The 18,903-nt window shown below is 32.5% G+C and overlaps 1 long non-coding RNA gene across 8 annotated transcripts; it reads left to right on the forward strand.

Moving 5' to 3' along the window:
- The first annotated feature begins 3,816 nt into the window (after positions 1–3,816).
- LOC141724451 (uncharacterized) lies at positions 3,817–14,028 on the forward strand. 8 transcript variants are annotated; one of them, XR_012576672.1, is made up of 9 exons: positions 3,817–4,387; positions 4,997–5,040; positions 6,157–6,316; positions 6,474–6,841; positions 8,753–8,864; positions 11,587–11,819; positions 12,351–12,500; positions 13,247–13,374; positions 13,792–14,028. It is a non-coding gene; the product is annotated as an uncharacterized LOC141724451 (long non-coding RNA). The 8 variants fall into 8 exon arrangements; XR_012576668.1 differs by having other exon boundaries at positions 11,587–11,766; XR_012576675.1 differs by having other exon boundaries at positions 11,587–11,708.
- Positions 14,029–18,903: the final 4,875 nt, after the last annotated feature.

The raw sequence follows: 18,903 nt of genomic DNA on the forward strand, positions 1-18,903 counted from the left end.
ATGATAATTTAATGTATTTTATAACATTATATTTTGGTAAGCGGCCAGCCTAAATCATATAAGTGTAGACACACATACATAATTTTGAAAATGATTAAACTTTAAACTTTAAATACTTAATTCATATAACATTTTAGCTCAGTTATTGACGAACATGATTAAACTTTAAATACTTAATATCATATACTCAAATCAAGCTAACATATATTATTCAAAATAATCAATTACAACATTAGAGAGAGTTTAGGGTTTTAAGAGTCGACTCCCAAATCTAGGGTTCTAACCGCCCAACCTCTATTTTTCGATCTTTCTTTCCTCGCTCTCCCATACACTTTTCTGGCTATTTGTCAGTTTTTTCAATAAAAACGGAGGTGTAATCCTTTTTGGATAAAATTTTGTTGAGTACCTTGTTATCAAGGTTCTTATTCGTGCATTTTTAGGATGCTAATGTGTTATGTCTTGATATTTTGTGTGTTCTGTTACGGGTTTCAGAGAAGAATTTATATGGTATTTTGATAGACACTCGCATCGAGTCTGAGATTGTGGTAGATATCGCAAAACCTCACTTTTCACAAAAAAAATATTCATATTTTGGGGTATATGTTACACCAATATTTTGTTGATGGAACTGATAATTTTGAACTTTGGACTAAAAATAATACTTATGTGAAGGTCAATTGTGATACTACTAGTTCGACAATTGGTGTAAGTTGGATTGCTCAAGATGTTGTTGTAATACTTTTTAGGTTGATGTTTGAATGTTTTATGTGTTAAGCAATCCGAAAACAAAATAATTATTCATTTAGCTTATTTTTTATTTCACAATCAGATTATAGTTAATAGTTCGGAAGTTTGTTCCTCCTAGACTATAATGTTTTAATATATTTTTTTGCTTATTTGTCAATAAAACATCATGCTAAAATTAAGTTTTAAATTATATCTTAGACTTATAGTTGATCGTGTGATATAAATACAAAAAAATTAAGAAAATAATAGAAGTATTAGTAATATTCATGAACTTTTTAAATCTTCTTTTTAGATAACATTGAATTTTATTATTATGTTCGATCTGAAATAATTACAATTATATAATATCTTTGCTCCCACCAAATTATAGATGTGCATTAATTAAGTTGAAGGATAATATCACAAAATCCGTAATAACTAAAAATCTTTATCGAATTGTTGACTGAAAACCCCAAAAAAAATTAAAAAAATTGTATTGAAACATAATTGCTTTAATATATTTTAATAATTCAAATTTAAATTTAAAAACTTAAGCCCAAAAAATATTTCAAAAAAAATCTAAGCCTCGTCTCGACGGATGGTGGTCCTAAATATCACTTTAGGGTTGAAAATGACCCTAAATGTCACTTCAAAATGGTACATCGTGTAACGTTTATGCCAAAGACCTAAAACGACACTCGTGTAGCGTTTTGACATTTTAATTTTTTTTATGCGCAAAACGGTAGATAAAGTAACGTTTTGATACAAAACATTATATGATGTACTGTTTTGAGCCAAAACGCTACTTCAACTAACGTTTTACACATTATAATTTTTTTTTTAAAAATAAAGTATCAAAACGGTACACTATGTTCCATTTTACATTTTTGAAAAAAAATACAAAACCGTAGACGAAATAACGTTATGAAGTATCATTTTGGCCCATTATTTTCAAAAATAATATTTTGGGCCATTTAATACCTAAAAGTGACATTTTGGTCTATTGATCTCGGAGCAATATGAATATCTTCCTCCTCTGTGCGATGAACCCAGGTACGTGGATATTTTATTTATATCATATCGTTGATGATTAATTAGGTATAATTGCATGGAAGGTGACCAGGTTTAGAATGATGAGAGGTTTAAAGCTAATTCAACTCTTTTTGTTGTTGAAGTCAAAAAACTTAATTGATTAGCAGTGAGTACCACATCACAAAAGGGGGAAATCTGGTTCGTGTATATAATGAGTGTTAGAAATAATACATAATTGGGGGAGTGTGGGATAGAGGAAGCGTACACGTGAGAGTTGTGATGCTAATCCGCCTCATGTGTCCACCTTGTCCTGCACTCCCCCACCCCCTCTTTTTAGTTTGACGTCAATTATTTTCTTTCGATTTAAACTAACCCTCTTCTCGACACTCTTCTTCCTCTTTCTTCTTGGTCTCGGAGCAATATGAATATCTTCCTCCTCTGTGCGATGAACCCAGGTACGTGGATATTTTATTTATATCATATCGTTGATGATTAATTAGGTATAATTGCATGGAAGGTGACCAGGTTTAGAATGATGAGAGGTTTAAAGCTAATTCAACTCTTTTTGTTGTTGAAGTCAAAAAACTTAATTGATTAGCAGTGAGTACCACATCACAAAAGGGGGAAATCTGGTTCGTGTATATAATGAGTGTTAGAAATAATACATAATTGGGGGAGTGTGGGATAGAGGAAGCGTACATGTGAGAGTTGTGATGCTAATCCGCCTCATGTGTCCACCTTGTCCTGCACTCCCCCACCCCCCTCTTTTTAGTTTGACGTCAATTATTTTCTTTCGATTTAAACTAACCCTCTTCTCGACACTCTTCTTCCTCTTTCTTCTTGGTCTCGGAGCAATATGAATATCTTCCTCCTCTGTGCGATGAACCCAGGTACGTGGATATTTTATTTATATCATATTGTTGATGATTAATTAGGTATAATTGCATGGAAGGTGACCAGGTTTAGAATGATGAGAGGTTTAAAGCTAATTCAACTCTTTTTGTTGTTGAAGTCAAAAAACTTAATTGATTAGCAGTGAGTACCACATCACAAAAGGGGGAAATCTGGTTCGTGTATATAATGAGTGTTAGAAATAATACATAATTGGGGGAGTGTGGGATAGAGGAAGCGTACACGTGAGAGTTGTGATGCTAATCCGCCTCATGTGTCCACCTTGTCCTGCACTCCCCCACCCCCCTCTTTTTAGTTTGACGTCAATTATTTTCTTTCGATTTAAACTAACCCTCTTCTCAACACTCTTCTTCCTCTTTCTTCTTGGTCTCGGAGCAATATGAATATCTTCCTCCTCTGTGCGATGAACCCAGGTACGTGGATATTTTATTTATATCATATCGTTGATGATTAATTAGGTATAATTGCATGGAAGGTGACCAGGTTTAGAATGATGAGAGGTTTAAAGCTAATTCAACTCTTTTTGTTGTTGAAGTCAAAAAACTTAATTGATTAGCAGTGAGTACCACATCACAAAAGGGGGAAATCTGGTTCGTGTATATAATGAGTGTTAGAAATAATACATAATTGGGGGAGTGTGGGATAGAGGAAGCGTACACGTGAGAGTTGTGATGCTAATCCGCCTCATGTGTCCACCTTGTCCTGCACTCCCCCACCCCCCTCTTTTTAGTTTGACGTCAATTATTTTCTTTCGATTTAAACTAACCCTCTTCTCGACACTCTTCTTCCTCTTTCTTCTTGGTCTCGGAGCAATATGAATATCTTCCTCCTCTGTGCGATGAACCCAGGTACGTGGATATTTTATTTATATCATATCGTTGATGATTAATTAGGTATAATTGCATGGAAGGTGACCAGGTTTAGAATGATGAGAGGTTTAAAGCTAATTCAACTCTTTTTGTTGTTGAAGTCAAAAAACTTAATTGATTAGCAGTGAGTACCACATCACAAAAGGGGGAAATCTGGTTCGTGTATATAATGAGTGTTAGAAATAATACATAATTGGGGGAGTGTGGGATAGAGGAAGCGTACACGTGAGAGTTGTGATGCTAATCCGCCTCATGTGTCCACCTTGTCCTGCACTCCCCCACCCCCTCTTTTTAGTTTGACGTCAATTATTTTCTTTCGATTTAAACTAACCCTCTTCTCGACACTCTTCTTCCTCTTTCTTCTTGGTCTCGGAGCAATATGAATATCTTCCTCCTCTGTGCGATGAACCCAGGTACGTGGATATTTTATTTATATCATATCGTTGATGATTAATTAGGTATAATTGCATGGAAGGTGACCAGGTTTAGAATGATGAGAGGTTTAAAGCTAATTCAACTCTTTTTGTTGTTGAAGTCAAAAAACTTAATTGATTAGCAGTGAGTACCACATCACAAAAGGGGGAAATCTGGTTCGTGTATATAATGAGTGTTAGAAATAATACATAATTGGGGGAGTGTGGGATAGAGGAAGCGTACACGTGAGAGTTGTGATGCTAATCCGCCTCATGTGTCCACCTTGTCCTGCACTCCCCCACCCCCCTCTTTTTAGTTTGACGTCAATTATTTTCTTTCGATTTAAACTAACCCTCTTCTCGACACTCTTCTTCCTCTTTCTTCTTGGTCTCGGAGCAATATGAATATCTTCCTCCTCTGTGCGATGAACCCAGGTACGTGGATATTTTATTTATATCATATCGTTGATGATTAATTAGGTATAATTGCATGGAAGGTGACCAGGTTTAGAATGATGAGAGGTTTAAAGCTAATTCAACTCTTTTTGTTGTTGAAGTCAAAAAACTTAATTGATTAGCAGTGAGTACCACATCACAAAAGGGGGAAATCTGGTTCGTGTATATAATGAGTGTTAGAAATAATACATAATTGGGGGAGTGTGGGATAGAGGAAGCGTACACGTGAGAGTTGTGATGCTAATCCGCCTCATGTGTCCACCTTGTCCTGCACTCCCCCACCCCCCTCTTTTTAGTTTGACGTCAATTATTTTCTTTCGATTTAAATTTATAATTATTATTTAAAATTGGCGATGTTAAGAATACATCTAAACCTAAACCTTGGAATTTATGTATGATAGAACGATTACTTCATCGAGGTTCAGTTGGATTTATTGTACATGTAATCACACACACATATATTGGTTTATACATTGTCCTAGGATTTTGTCATATATTGTAATGTAAATAAATAAAAAATAAGTTTTTGCCGAAATTAAAAAAAACTAAAAGAATCCAAAAATCTAACCTATCCCTCTGTTTTGTTAGGATGCAAGGAGCGATTTCTTCCTCTTCCTCTGTGATGATTCCAGGTACATGGATATCTATTTCTATTTTATCATATGTTTAACATTGTGTCAGCATAATTGCATGGAAGGTGACCAGGTTTACGATGATGAGAGGTTGAAAGCTAATACAACTCCCTTTGTTGTTGAAAAAGAAAAACTCAATTAATTAGTAGTTTGTACCACATCACCCAAGTGGGAAATCTGGTCCGTTTATATTATGAGTTTTAGAAATATTACATAGTTGGGGGAGTGTGGGATAGAGGAAGCGTACCACATGAGAGTTGTGATGCTAATCCGCCTCATATGTCCACCTTGTCCTGCACTCCCCCAGCCCCTTCTTTTTAGTTTGACGTCAATGCAATAATTTTTACTTGTGTAATATTTTTTGTATCTAGGTTCATGAGTGATTCTAATATGTTTGCTTTTTCCTTAATAATTATGTGATTGATGTACTAAATATGATTAGTTTGTAGTTACCATGTTATAATTTAAATTTCTTTTATAGTGATGGTCGTTCTGCACCTCTGTCCACCCATTTTGTTGTGGTCAGATCCCATAAATAAGTGAATTGATCAATTTATCTCACTCCTAACGTCTGGTTAATGATAATGTAATAAGAACATCAATTTTATTAAAGTACGGCTCCGATTCCTTGAAACCTGAAATAAGTATTATATAATAGTGGTGATGTCAAGAACACATTTAAACCTTAACCTTGGAACTTATGTATGAAAGAAGGATTTCTATATCATGATTGTTTGGGCAGGAGAGCAAGGGTGATCTATGCACCCGGTTGGACCTTGTCTTATTTTACAAGCAGCAGCTGAATGATTTCGAAGTTTCTTTGTACTGCATTTCATCTCCTCCTTCCGTTATCTTAATTTTATTCAAACCTAAACCCAGCTGTATACATCAAATTAAGAATATGAGAACACTTGTTACTAAACAATTTGGATTCTAAATTGGGGGTCCGCTACCCTTTGGTACTTTGCCTAGAAATTAGAATACACATATTCTACTAACCTAGTAATCCGCTGTCCGGCTTCTTTCACAAAAAATAAAAGCCCAGTCAGCCACCAAATCGTTGCACTTCTGTATTTCGTTTGTACCCTACATTGAGGAAAAGCGCTTTATCTACAGGTGCAATGAAATACTTGGTGATAGTGTGGATACACGAGGCCGTTTTCTGAAAAGAAGATTTGCAGGTGATTTGTTCTCAGCCCAAAATAGTGACAATCTCAAAATAGAAATCCACCTTATAAGAATGGCGCAGAGGATAATAATTGAAAAGTTAAGAGAGGTACAAAAGTTTAGGTCCATGATACAATAGACTGAGGCAGATGTCTTCCTTTTGTGTCTCTTAATTATGCTTTGTGAATAGTTCTTGGATCAGTTACTCCTGTAAGTTGGATTATTTAGCTTTCAACTGTTGCTATAACCATGTTTTTTATATGCAGGCTACTGATATACTATGTTACGAATGTATGTCAGATATTCCATCATCGGAGTTGACCAATTGACTACGAGGCAGTAGATGTTACAGGGCTACTTGGGAATGCTGCAGTAATGTATTTTCGAAGAACTGGATAACTCGAGTGGGAAAAGATGGGCTTTGGACGAACGCAGGTTGAGGCGTCACTGTCAGGGCCGACCTGGGGGACACCGCAGTCAGACCAAGCTCAAGTCGGACCTTTCAGAGATGGGTTACTCTTGAGCAGAATGACCACATCTTTGTGCAAAGCTTTGTGGAGTTCAGGGGATAGACTGGGTCTGTCATGATAAACACAAAGATTCATATTTATCCATTGTTTACAACTGCAAAGAGGTAAGTGCTTGCTACTACCTAGCCCGCGTTAATACTATAGTTTTTATAATCTCTTGTAGGCAAGGAACTTTTTGTTAGGAACTTTTTGTTAAAAAATTGTAAGTTCGTAAGTTAGTTTATTCTGGATTTTATTCTAATGGTAAGAATATGCTAAATATGTTTCTTTAATAATTGTCAAGTTTATTATTTTGTCTGATCTTTGAATACTTGCAATTGTTTAGTATATTTTCAATGTTGTTTAATTATTTATAGGTATTAACGACGTTCAACTATAATTAGATCACAAAAACAATAATAAAGTAAAAAATGGTGTCAAATTTTTCACTTAAAATCCCGAAAATATATTTAAAATATGTACTATACCTTCCTCGCCTGAAAAAAAACCCTAAACAATCCAATCCTATTTTTAAGTTACAAGATATCTCCCATAAAATTTGTAAAAATATTTTTAAAAAAGAGTATGTATTTATGCATTTTTAGGGTATGTATGTACAATACTTTGTCATTTTATTTCGTGCGCATAGAGTGAGATTAATGTAAATAAATAAAAAATCAAGTTTTTCCGAAATTGAAAAAAAAAGAATTCAAAAATCTAACCTATCCCCACATATTCATGGTCTCGTCTCTGTTTTGCTAGGACGCAAGAAACAATTTCTTCCTCTTCCTTTGATACATGGATATCTATTTCTGTTTTATCATATGTTTAGCATTGTGTCAATATAATTGTATGAAAGGCGACCAGGTTTACGATGATGAGAGGTCGAAAGCTAATTCAACTCTTTTTGTTGTTAAATACACAAAATTTAATTTATTAGTAGTGAGTACCACATTACACAAGTGGAAAATCTGGTTCCCGTAAATAATAAGTGTTAGAGCAAGCCTACCACATGAGAGTTGTGATGCTAATCGGCCTTATGTTTCTACCTTGTCCTGCACTTCCCCAGCCCTTTCTTTGTTTGACGTCAAATTGTTGACTCTACATTGAAATATATGATAGCATCCTAAGCGCGTAATAATATTTACTTGCGTAATAATTTTGTACTAAATTTGATTAGTTTGTAGTTAATATGTTATAAATAAAAGTTCTTTTATGTTTGTAGTCGTACTGCACCTCTGTCCCTCCATTCTACTGTGGTAAAATCCCATAGTTTGAAACCTAAAATAAGTATTGTATAAAAGTGCTGATGTCAAGAACACATCCAAACCTTAACCTTGGAATTTATGTATGTGAGGGAAGGATTACTATATCATGATTGTTTGGGTGCTAGAGCAAGGGTGAGATATGGGTCCGGTTGGACCTTGTCCTATATTTAATGTAGCAGCTGAATGAATTCCTCCCTTGATCTTAATTTTCTGCAAACCTAAACCCAAGTACATAAATAAAATTAAGAATCTTAGCAACACTTGTCAGTGAGAATTTTGAATTGTAAAATGGTGGTCCATTGTACTTTGCCTAGAATCCAGATATTCTACTAGCCTAGTATCCACTATCCTGCTGTTTTCACGGAACATGAAAAGCCTATTTGGCCACCAAATCAGTGCATCCTGTATTTAGTTTGAACCCTGCATTGAGGAAAAGCCTTTTCTTTACAGGGATAATGAAATCCTTGGTGATTGTGTGGACACACTAGGCCTTTTGCTGAAAAGAAGATAATGTAGGAGGTTATTAGTTCTCAGCCGAAAAAATTGAGAAACTCAGAATAGTAATCGACCTTATAAGAATGCAGCAGAAAATAATAATTGGGGAAGTTGACAAAATATGAAGTTTTAGGTCCATGATCTAATAGACCGAGGCAGATTTCATCCTTTTGTGTCTTTTAATTTTGCTTTGTAAATAGTTCTTAGATCAGTTTCTCTCGTAATTTGGATGATTAGCTGAAGTGTTGCCATAACCATGTTTTCTATATGCAGGCTACTGTGAGACACTATGTCATGAATTAATGTCAGATATTCCATTGTCGGAGTTACCTAAATTGACTAGAAGGCAGTTGATGTTACTGAGCTACTTGGGATTAACACGAAGGTACTACCTATTCGACGTTAATACTATAGTTTTAATAATCTCTTGTAGGCAAGGCACTAGTTGTTAATAAATTCGAAGTTCATAAGTAATGTTTATTCCGTATTATTTTCTAATAATAAAAATTATGAAGACCCACCGAAACACGTACCTTTCCCTTACACGTTGACACTATGCTAAATTTTATCGAGTTTAAATAAAATCCCCAACATTGTATACCGGGAAGTAACCTGGTTCATAATATATAAAATGTGCACATTAGCCTTTTTAAGATCCTATTCGGAGAATGATTAATTAAGATATGTTTGATTTGTTTATAATTTGGATTAATTGTACATGCAATCACACACACATATTGGTTTATATATTGTGGATCTATTAAAAATTAGCACTTGAATTTACATGATTATAAACATTAAACATGACATAGTTACATGTGGTGGTTGTTTGATCTCACAAATTTGTTGACCACTTCTTTTTTACATGAGTACAGCAAAAATAATGCATAGTTTAATCTAATACACCAATGTAGTAATTATTGAGTAAATTGTCACAAGTTTTGTTGATACTTTGCATAAATGTTTTAATAAATGGATCAAACTTTATATATTAGATAAGTTTGGGCTAAGACGAGGTTTTTGGTTTTGTCTTACGATTTTTAATTGGTAAAGTGCACATGAGGTTTTGGGTTTTGTCGTCGGATATATATTTAATTTGTAAATGAACACCTATTTATTTTATTCGTAAAATATTCAAATTTGTTATTTTGTTCGGGTAGACCTAGATCACAAAAGCCATAATACGATACAAATTTTAGTCAATTTTTTTCACATAAAAACCCAGAAGAAAAAAATTATTACTTAAAACCTAAAAAGAAATGAAATATTGGTACCGTACCTTCCTCTCCTCTACTAAAAAATTACATAAAAAATCCAATCCTAGCTTTAAGTTAAAAAAATTCCCAGTAAATCCTAATTTTTTTAAAGAGTATATATATACATATTTTTGGTATATATGTAGGATATTTTGTTATTTATTTCATATATATGAAAAAATAGAAATATATACATATGATATTTTGTTATTTATTTTAGGTTAGACTTATTGTTACTGTGTTGTTAAGAAGCAAGGATATTTATTTCTATTTTATCATATGTTTAAGGTCGTATCAATATAATTGCATGGATGGGAAAAGAATCCGAAAGTCTAACCTATCCCCTCTTATTCTTGTTCTCGTCTCTGTTTTGTTAAGACACAAGGATATCTTTTTCTATTTTATCATATATTTTTAACATTGTGTTTATGTATTTGCACGGAAGGTAACCACGTTTACGATCACTAGAAGTTAAAAGATAATTCAACTCCTTTAGTTTTTGAATATAAAAAACTCAATTGATTAGTAGTGGGTACCCGACCAAACAAATTGGAAATCTGGGTTGTGTTTGTAGTGAGTGTTAGAATAATACAAAGAGTGTGGGATAGAGGAAGGCACCACATGAGAGTTGTGATGCTAATCCATCTCATGTGTCCATCTTGTCCTGCACTCCCTCACCTCACCCCCTTCTTTTTAGTTGGACCTCAATTTGTTTCCTACACACACGTGCCTCGACCCATGCTTATGCTTACTTCATGAATTTGATTTAAAGCTCCCAAAATTTATTCTGCAAAGCAACCTGATTCACAAGACTAAGGCATGGTAGATCAACCTTCGAAGATCCTCTATGCAAACCTCTTCAATTTATTTCCCCCGCACACACGTGCCTCCACTTATGCTTAGTTCATAAATTTTATTTACAGTTCCTATCATATTTATTGCGCAAAGCAACCTGATTTACAATAACATATTTATTCCGCAAAGCAACCTGATTCACAATACTAAAGGCAGCGTAGATCAACCTTCTAAGATCTTATTTGCAAACTAACTACGATATTTTCTCTTCTAATTTTTGTGTTTTAGGTAGTCTATTTGATAATTTTGTAGTTACATTATTATTTTAATTTCTATATTATTATTATTTAAATTTTTATATGGTCATAGTCGTTCCTCACCTCTCACCCTCCTTCCTTTAGTGGTTGGGTCCCATGAAGTAGTCAATAGATCCATTGATCTTAGTCCAGGGAGGCAGGGACTATTTAATGATCATGTAATAGAGATAGCATATTCATTAAAGTGTAATTCTGTTTACTAGAAACCTCAATTGACCAGTATAATAGGTGACTATATAAAGAACTCATCCAAACCGTTGTTCTGCTGTTTTCGTGAATACCCTATGTCAGTTCTTAAACGACCGTTGTCTATATGAAAATTTTAAAAATAAAAAAATCGTGTTGCTGTTCTTAGGAAATAACTCATATCTCCATCTTTCTCCTTTCATCTCTATTCTTCTATCTCTCTAAATCACACATACTCAAAACACACACACACAAAATCGAATACAAGCTCTTAAAGTGCGCCCTACTCTTAATCGATATGTACAAGAGTATAAATGAAGCCCTAATTTGAGCACTAAAAGCTGTAAACGAGTCTCTATAACAATCGAGTTCTATACAAGCTGTAATCGAGTCCTATTACACGAACCGTGCCCTAATTTGCAAGTATATTGATTTTGAAGTTGTTTTATCTAATTAGTAAGTCACTAATTATATATGTACATGTGTGTATATTGTGTACTTGTATTATATGTTGAACTGGACATTTTTTGAGTACAAGGAATGAAAATTGCAGATAGAGTAGATGTATTGCAGAAGAATTGGACGCGCGTGATGAAATTGTCGAGAAAGGATGTATTGCAGAAGAATTGGATATGCCCGTAAAAGAAGTGGAAGATGCACTGCCTATCAATACATGTGATTTTTATGTGGCTGATCTGAGCAACTCTTACCTAAAAACTATATTCACTCTCTGGTAGTCAAGTTAATGTTAAACTATCAGCATATGATATTGATAACTGATAAGAGGTGAATTGAGATGTTGCTTATAGTTAGGTGTACTAAGGTTCCAAAGCCTAGGACATGCTCATTGTTTTTTTATGTTATTCAGGCCAGAGTCTTTTCTTTCTTGTGTATATATTCTCTAATTTCTTTCTTTCTTACATCACTGGCGAACCTTGGTGTCCCATATCATCTGGAGTAACAGTTACTAGGCATATTATCTGTATCACCATTAGGAAGATGATAATGTTTTTGAATATGGGGCATGAGCCATGATCATTTCATTTAGCATGCTACATATCTATGTAATATGCCTAGTAATTGTTACTCCTGCGGCGCCAAGTAGTTCTTGCTCCAAGCAGGACTACCGGGTTCTGTTCATTACATTTTTCTTTGTATTAACGTTGTTATACTTTCATGAAACTGACTCTGCAATCAGACTGTTTTGTTTTCACATTTTCAATCAATATGCAATACCATTTTCTCTTTGCTTCAGTTAATTTCAAGAATACTTTATTGGCAATTTTTCATTTATATTTTGAGTTGTCATTCCTTTAGGGGAGGTTATCTCAGAGAAGTATTCTTTGGAATATGGGACTGACAAAATGGAGATGCATGTTGGAGCTGTACAAGCAGGGGATCGAGCTTTAGTGGTAGATGATCTCATTGCAACTGGAGGAAGCCTATGTGCAGCAATGAAACTACTTGGTAATGTATTGTGCTGATATTTTAATTTCCCTTGGCATTTACTTTTGGAAATTGAGTAGTACAAAATAATCTTTTGGATTTCTTCATTTATAATAGAGAAATTCGCTATTATAAACTATTTATCCCTCTCCAGCAGTGAATAAAATCAACGAGGTCCCCGTCCAGCTAAAATGGACAGAGTTTGAATCACTATAGGTGCATTCATAGTCTTCGACAATAAGCCCAAAACTAAAAATTAGATGTCTGATTATAGTCTCTGTTGTATGTTCCTAATTAGTGTTAAATTCATGATTGGTTCAATATCATAAAGTTAGTGCTCGAGTCTCATGCTTTAGTTCTGTGTTAGTAGACCTTTCTAGTGTCTAGTTTATGTTTGTTACACCAAGCAAGCATAGTTTTTCGGATTTTGTGTTTACTCTAAAAGCAGTTAAAGTATAATTGCTTTTAATCTTTTACTTCGATATATATTAAAATTGTATAGGATATTTAGTTTGTTCGAATTATATCTAAAAAATTAGATGCATGTGAACATAATACAAGATCTTGTATTAGGCAGTATGGATTATGGGATCATTAAACTGATCTATATCCTACTGAAGATCTAGTTTTCACTATAGGTGTTAGTTTGTACCAAAAGGACTGGTTCTTTGCACATGTTGACAGGTGATTATACACTTTCTTATCCAGAGTTCCATAATTCATTATTTCTTTTTTCAGAGTTGCTGATTGAACATCTTCTATTGCAGGAAAGTAGGAAATAATACTTATGTACCAACAAATTTGGAAAATTTTATTTGATCTAAAAAAATTGGACACGACAAGAAATTATACGTTGCAGCTGGCACTTGCTTCTGCCAATGAAGCTGAATTACAGGTAAACAGTATATGATACTAAAATGTTTCTAGTTGGATGCAAAAACTAGAATTTAGTGAATTTTGTTACTCACTTGTACAGTGTAAATTTTTTGGGATCAATTTTTCATGCCATAAAAATACTGTGATGTATGCTCTTTGTAGCGATATTATATCTGAGTTTGACTCACAAGTATCCAGGGCGGATCCAGAAATATATTTTTAGGGGGACACCAAGCAAATTTTGAAAAAACACTCTTATGATTTTGAATTTTATGGGGGCACTTTCATATATTTTCAAAAATTTTAATGGTGAAAAAACGTAAATTTTGATTTTAGGGGGGACACGTGTCCCCCCGGTGCCCCTTACTAGATCCGCCCCTGTTTAGTATCAATAGATGATCACTTTATGATAGTCTGTTTTCTATTTTTTATACAGGAAGTAGAAAAAGTGGTTAAATAATGTATAAAAGAAATATGGGATGGGGTAGCCAACATAGAAGCATCATATGATGGTGGTTTAAGGCAAGCGTGAGTACATGGTGCCTTGCTCGGTCTATACTAGCTGCAATAGGCTTGATAATGTAGAAGTTTTGAAAATCATGTTTTTGATTTTTTTGTTATGTACTAAAATCCATTGGATTGGTTTCGTAATGATAATTAATGTTTTGGTTATTTAAATATGATGGTGTTGGTTGTTTTTTATTTTTGGCATTTTTTGGTATATAATTAGATCATGTAAATATTCAAGAGTAGTTTATATAACTGTAAACTAATGTTCAAAATACCTATTTACATCACAAATGTTTTAAAAAATTGATGTAAAAATACCCTTTTCTAGATTCACGTAGATATCAGTTTTAAAATAACCAGACATCTGTTTACAACATGTGTCTTTTAACTAGATGTCTATCTACATATTTTGTATCAGTTGTTAGCTTGTTACAGAGTTACTTGGAAAGGTTGCAGTTACGTAGTTAAGTATTATAAAGAACTAGACAACTCGAGGGGGTAAAAGATGGGCACTGGAGTCAAAAAGTCAGTCCTACATGTGTATGAAGCAGTAAGCTCAAGATTAATTCGCACCTCTCAAGATTATGTTCAGAGAGTTTCTTAAGATAAATGACAAAGTCAAGGTCGTGGAGTTTAAGGGGATAAAGTACATAAGTCTGCACATAATCTCACACCAAGAAACATAACTATCCATTTTTTACCAACTCCAAGTTTAGGTTTTTAATAATACATGTAGTTGGAAAGTACTTCTGCTGATAATTTCATAAGTTTTTATTATATTTTTTTTGAATTTTAATATTTTCTAATGATATTAAGTATGAATAAGCATCCAAACAAGTGCATCTTCCATAACTATGCTAACTTCATGGATTTTATATGAAATCTCCAATATTATATTTTGGAAAGCGATTTGATTAATAAAACTTTTGATACGCGTACATTAACCTTCTAAGATGCAAATGGTCATGATATATATGATTCAGTTATAATTAGAATTTATGTTTAAGATGAAGAGACCTACTAGGTGATTTTGGTGACTAAACATGCTATAATTATAATTTTTTCTTGCGTGATCTAACATTTATATTTCCTTTTTTTGACATAAAAGTTCTACACCATTTTATACATACTTGGAAGTATTTATCTGAAAATCATAACAATAGAAAATTATCTTTGACATTCTTTATATTTTGTACCATGTTAGTATACATACAATTAACTCAGTTATTATCTTACATAAGATGATTAAACTTTGAATAGTTAATATCATATAATCACATTAGTCTAAAATAAGTTTTAGATTATATCTCATAATTTCAACGTGTGATACACTAACAATGAAAAAAATAGGATAAAAATAAAAATGTTAATAAAAATATTTTTCTTTATATGATGAACTTTTTAAACAAAGTGTATTATGTTCAATTTCATAATTTTTTCAATCTTAAAATGTGTTAAGCATGAGTGTAAAACTGAAATGAGCGGGACATTATAATTTGTGTCCCAAAATTATTAAAATAACTGATAGATATAAACACATTCGACTTTTTTATTTTGTATATGAAGCTGTTAAAAGTAACGTCGGGCCTTATATTTGTATCGTTTTCTCGTTAACCCAATGCATTCATTTGCAAAGTTCTTTGGGTAATTTGTTGCATTATGGTGACTTGTAACTTCAATTATTCGAAAATATAAGTTATTAGAATATTTTCCTTTTTATTCCGAGGTGATCGAGCAGAACCGTGAAGAACATGCCAAGAACATACAAATCGATAGGTTATGCCTTCGTTTACTTTCCTTTCCATCTATTCTAATCTTTTATTTAAGTATGAAGTCAACAATGTATGTTTCCTTTGATCTCGCTTCCAGGGTCTAGTTAATAATTTTGTAAAAGGAACTTTAATCTCATTAATGCAGAATTCCGATTTTTTAGAAATCAGAATTGAGTTTTATATGGTAGTCACGATGCCAAGAATTCATCCAAACTTAAAGTTTTGTATTAATGTCTGATGGAACAATGTCGTAACATTTTAAAGAGTTATTTTCCGATAATTGGTATAATATCGTCGTATTATCAATTCTAAGGAATATATTTATGCACCCGACAATGGCGATAAAAGCATTCAGTTGGACACTGTCTTATATTTTTAAGCAACCGGTGAATGAATTTGAAGTTTCTTTCTACTACATTTCATCTCTTACTTCTGTGATCTATATTTTTCGCAAACCTTAACCTAACTATATTCGTCAAATTAAGAATTCATGCAAAATTTGTCACTTCACAATTTGTATCGTAAAATAATGGTAGAGAACAGAATATCTTTGAGCTGTTTAGTGAGAAAGTTGACAACCTTACCCTTCTAATGAAAGGAAAGCTAATAGTATTGCGGGTGACAGCTCATCCATGACGATTAACAATCTCAAAATAAAATCCAACCTTATTGGATTGGCCCATAGAATAATAATGGAGGAGATGACATAAATGTATACTTTTAGGTCGGCTAATTTATTGAATGAAGCATATTTCTTTTTTCCGATCTCCTACCTAAACATGGAGAACGTTTCATGGATACTTCCTATTGTAATTAAAAATTTGTAGGTGCCATGTGGTGGTTGCATTGATCATATTTTCAAACCGTTGTTAGCTTATAACATAACTACTTGGAAAGCAGAGCTCAAGATCAAGTCGTACCTTTAAGAGAGTTTCTCTTGAGCTGAATGACCACTTTCTTGTGCCAAGCTTGTGAAGTTCGATGGGATAAGTAATACATGATCAACACAAAGAAACACATTTTTTCCATTTTTTTACCAACTTATAAGAAGTGTTAGGTAGTTGATAATACATAATTTTGCAAAGTACTTGTGCTTGTTAGTTTGTTAAGTTTTAAGTTATGTTTTTTTGAATTTTTTATTTTGTAATGGTAATAAGCACGAATGATCACGCATTACGCCCATCTTTCAGAATTATGATAACTTAATGTATTTTATAACATTATATTTCGGTAAGCGGTGACACACATACTAATTTTCGAAAATCATTTTTTCTGCAAAATTGATATGATATGTGTGGTCATATTTTTAATTTATTTTTTAAGGTATAATAATTCACTTGGTGATTTCGCCATATCTTACTTAATTTAACATGCATTTTTCATTTTTGGATAAAAGTACCCTAGTGATCTTAAATAACCGTAATAGTTGAGAAATTGCTCGTCCTTGAAAACACGGATGCATCAACATTCAATTTTAAAGAGCCTTCTGTTATGAAAAATTTAGAACACTAGTCGTGATGTGGCAATATATGTGGTAATATATCTTACTTAAAATACATGTATCACATTAAAATACAAGAAGCATAGGAGGTCGTCGCGAATCTTCGATTCCGATCAACTCGACGTCAATTACGATTCAAATCGCCTATCGAAATTCCGATCGGCTGCGATTGTTATTTGCAAGCTTGGTTGATCCCTCGAGCTTAAAATCTTAACAAATATGTAATGTGTTTTTTGATTTGTTGTATGTATTGACTCCACAACTTTGGTATTTCTTTCAACCCTAAAATCTATGTGTATCCAAGTATTCCTGTTTCATTGTATTTGGTACTAAATTCTGGCCTATTCTTCAATACTGCTTACTGTTTGAATAATTTTTTCTGCTATATAATCATATTTGAGTACTAAAACTGAGTTTTTTTGTTATTTCACTGGATTAAGTTGTGTTGCTACTTGCTAGGTTGTTTGGTTTGAACAGTACACTGGTGATTTTATATTTTGAGTAATTTTTAATTTACAACTTGATTACTATAGTAAGAATGTGTCTATGCAGTCTTTGATGATGTAGAACCAAACAGTGTATATATGTAGAATCAAAGAGTTTACATTAGGCTGTAATTTAGTATTCTAATTCATAACAACATGTTTAGATTTTCGGGCATCATACTTTTTTAAGGTAATTCGAGATTTGAAAATTTCTACTAATTTCCAATTTTTGAACAAAAAGGTAAGTTACTTTTTAGGCATGATTTACGTTTATATTGAAATCTTTGTTACCGTGAGTTATTATTTACATGATTTATGCATGCCTTTTTATTATATTTAATTCCGATTAGCTTTAATAATTTATATATTTTGACCACATTTGAATCCGTGCTCACTTTTGCAAAATTAATGATCATTAATTGTATTAAATGCTTATGTTGTATTTTTAGGAAATACTAGCATAATAACCCGTGTGAGGCACGGGTCAATTTTTAGATTTTTTTATATATCATGCAATTATAATGTTCTTAATTGTTTTCTTATTTGTAAATATTGTACAATGTCTAACGTATATAAAATACAAGTTGATTGTTTATCAATGTGTATAATTTTCATAAAAGACAATACCAAATTACACAACGTTTCAAATATAACTCATTAAGAAATATATATATATATATTCTTGTTTGTGTTGTATAATTTGTATTTAATGAATGAATATAAATAGGGTAGTTAGTGTACGTTTAAAACGAAACGATTATACTTAATCTGTAGAATGCCGTTAGTATGTTTACAAATAAAAAGTTAAAAAATAACATTTATGTTAAATACAGAGTTAACCAAAAATTTTGAATTTTATTTAAATAAACTATATGTATTGTTCTATATTATTACTGATTTCACTACTAACTTATAATTAACTTAATCAATTTAAAAAGATAAAAAATGCATAATTGAAGTCAGGATAACTTGTAATCATAATATACAATAATGTAAAATTTACATTATTGTTAAAATAAAAGTTGATTTTAATAAAAAAAGTTAGTTTTTGAAATTCAACGTACGTATGCATGTAAAAATATTAGTTTTTTATTTACACTACGGTTACCAAAGTAACATTAAGTTATATGTGTGTGTGTCAACATGTAAATTGTCGTACGTTACATTTCTTAGTAAATTACGATGGTTTCAATTATTTATATGTAAAATATCTGATTTATGTACATGTATAATCACTATTAACATCTAGTGAGACAAATGATTACTCAAATATCATGTAT

Source organism: Apium graveolens, chromosome 5 (genome assembly GCF_009905375.1).
Source record: "Apium graveolens cultivar Ventura chromosome 5, ASM990537v1, whole genome shotgun sequence".
Lineage (NCBI taxonomy): Eukaryota > Viridiplantae > Streptophyta > Magnoliopsida > Apiales > Apiaceae > Apium > Apium graveolens.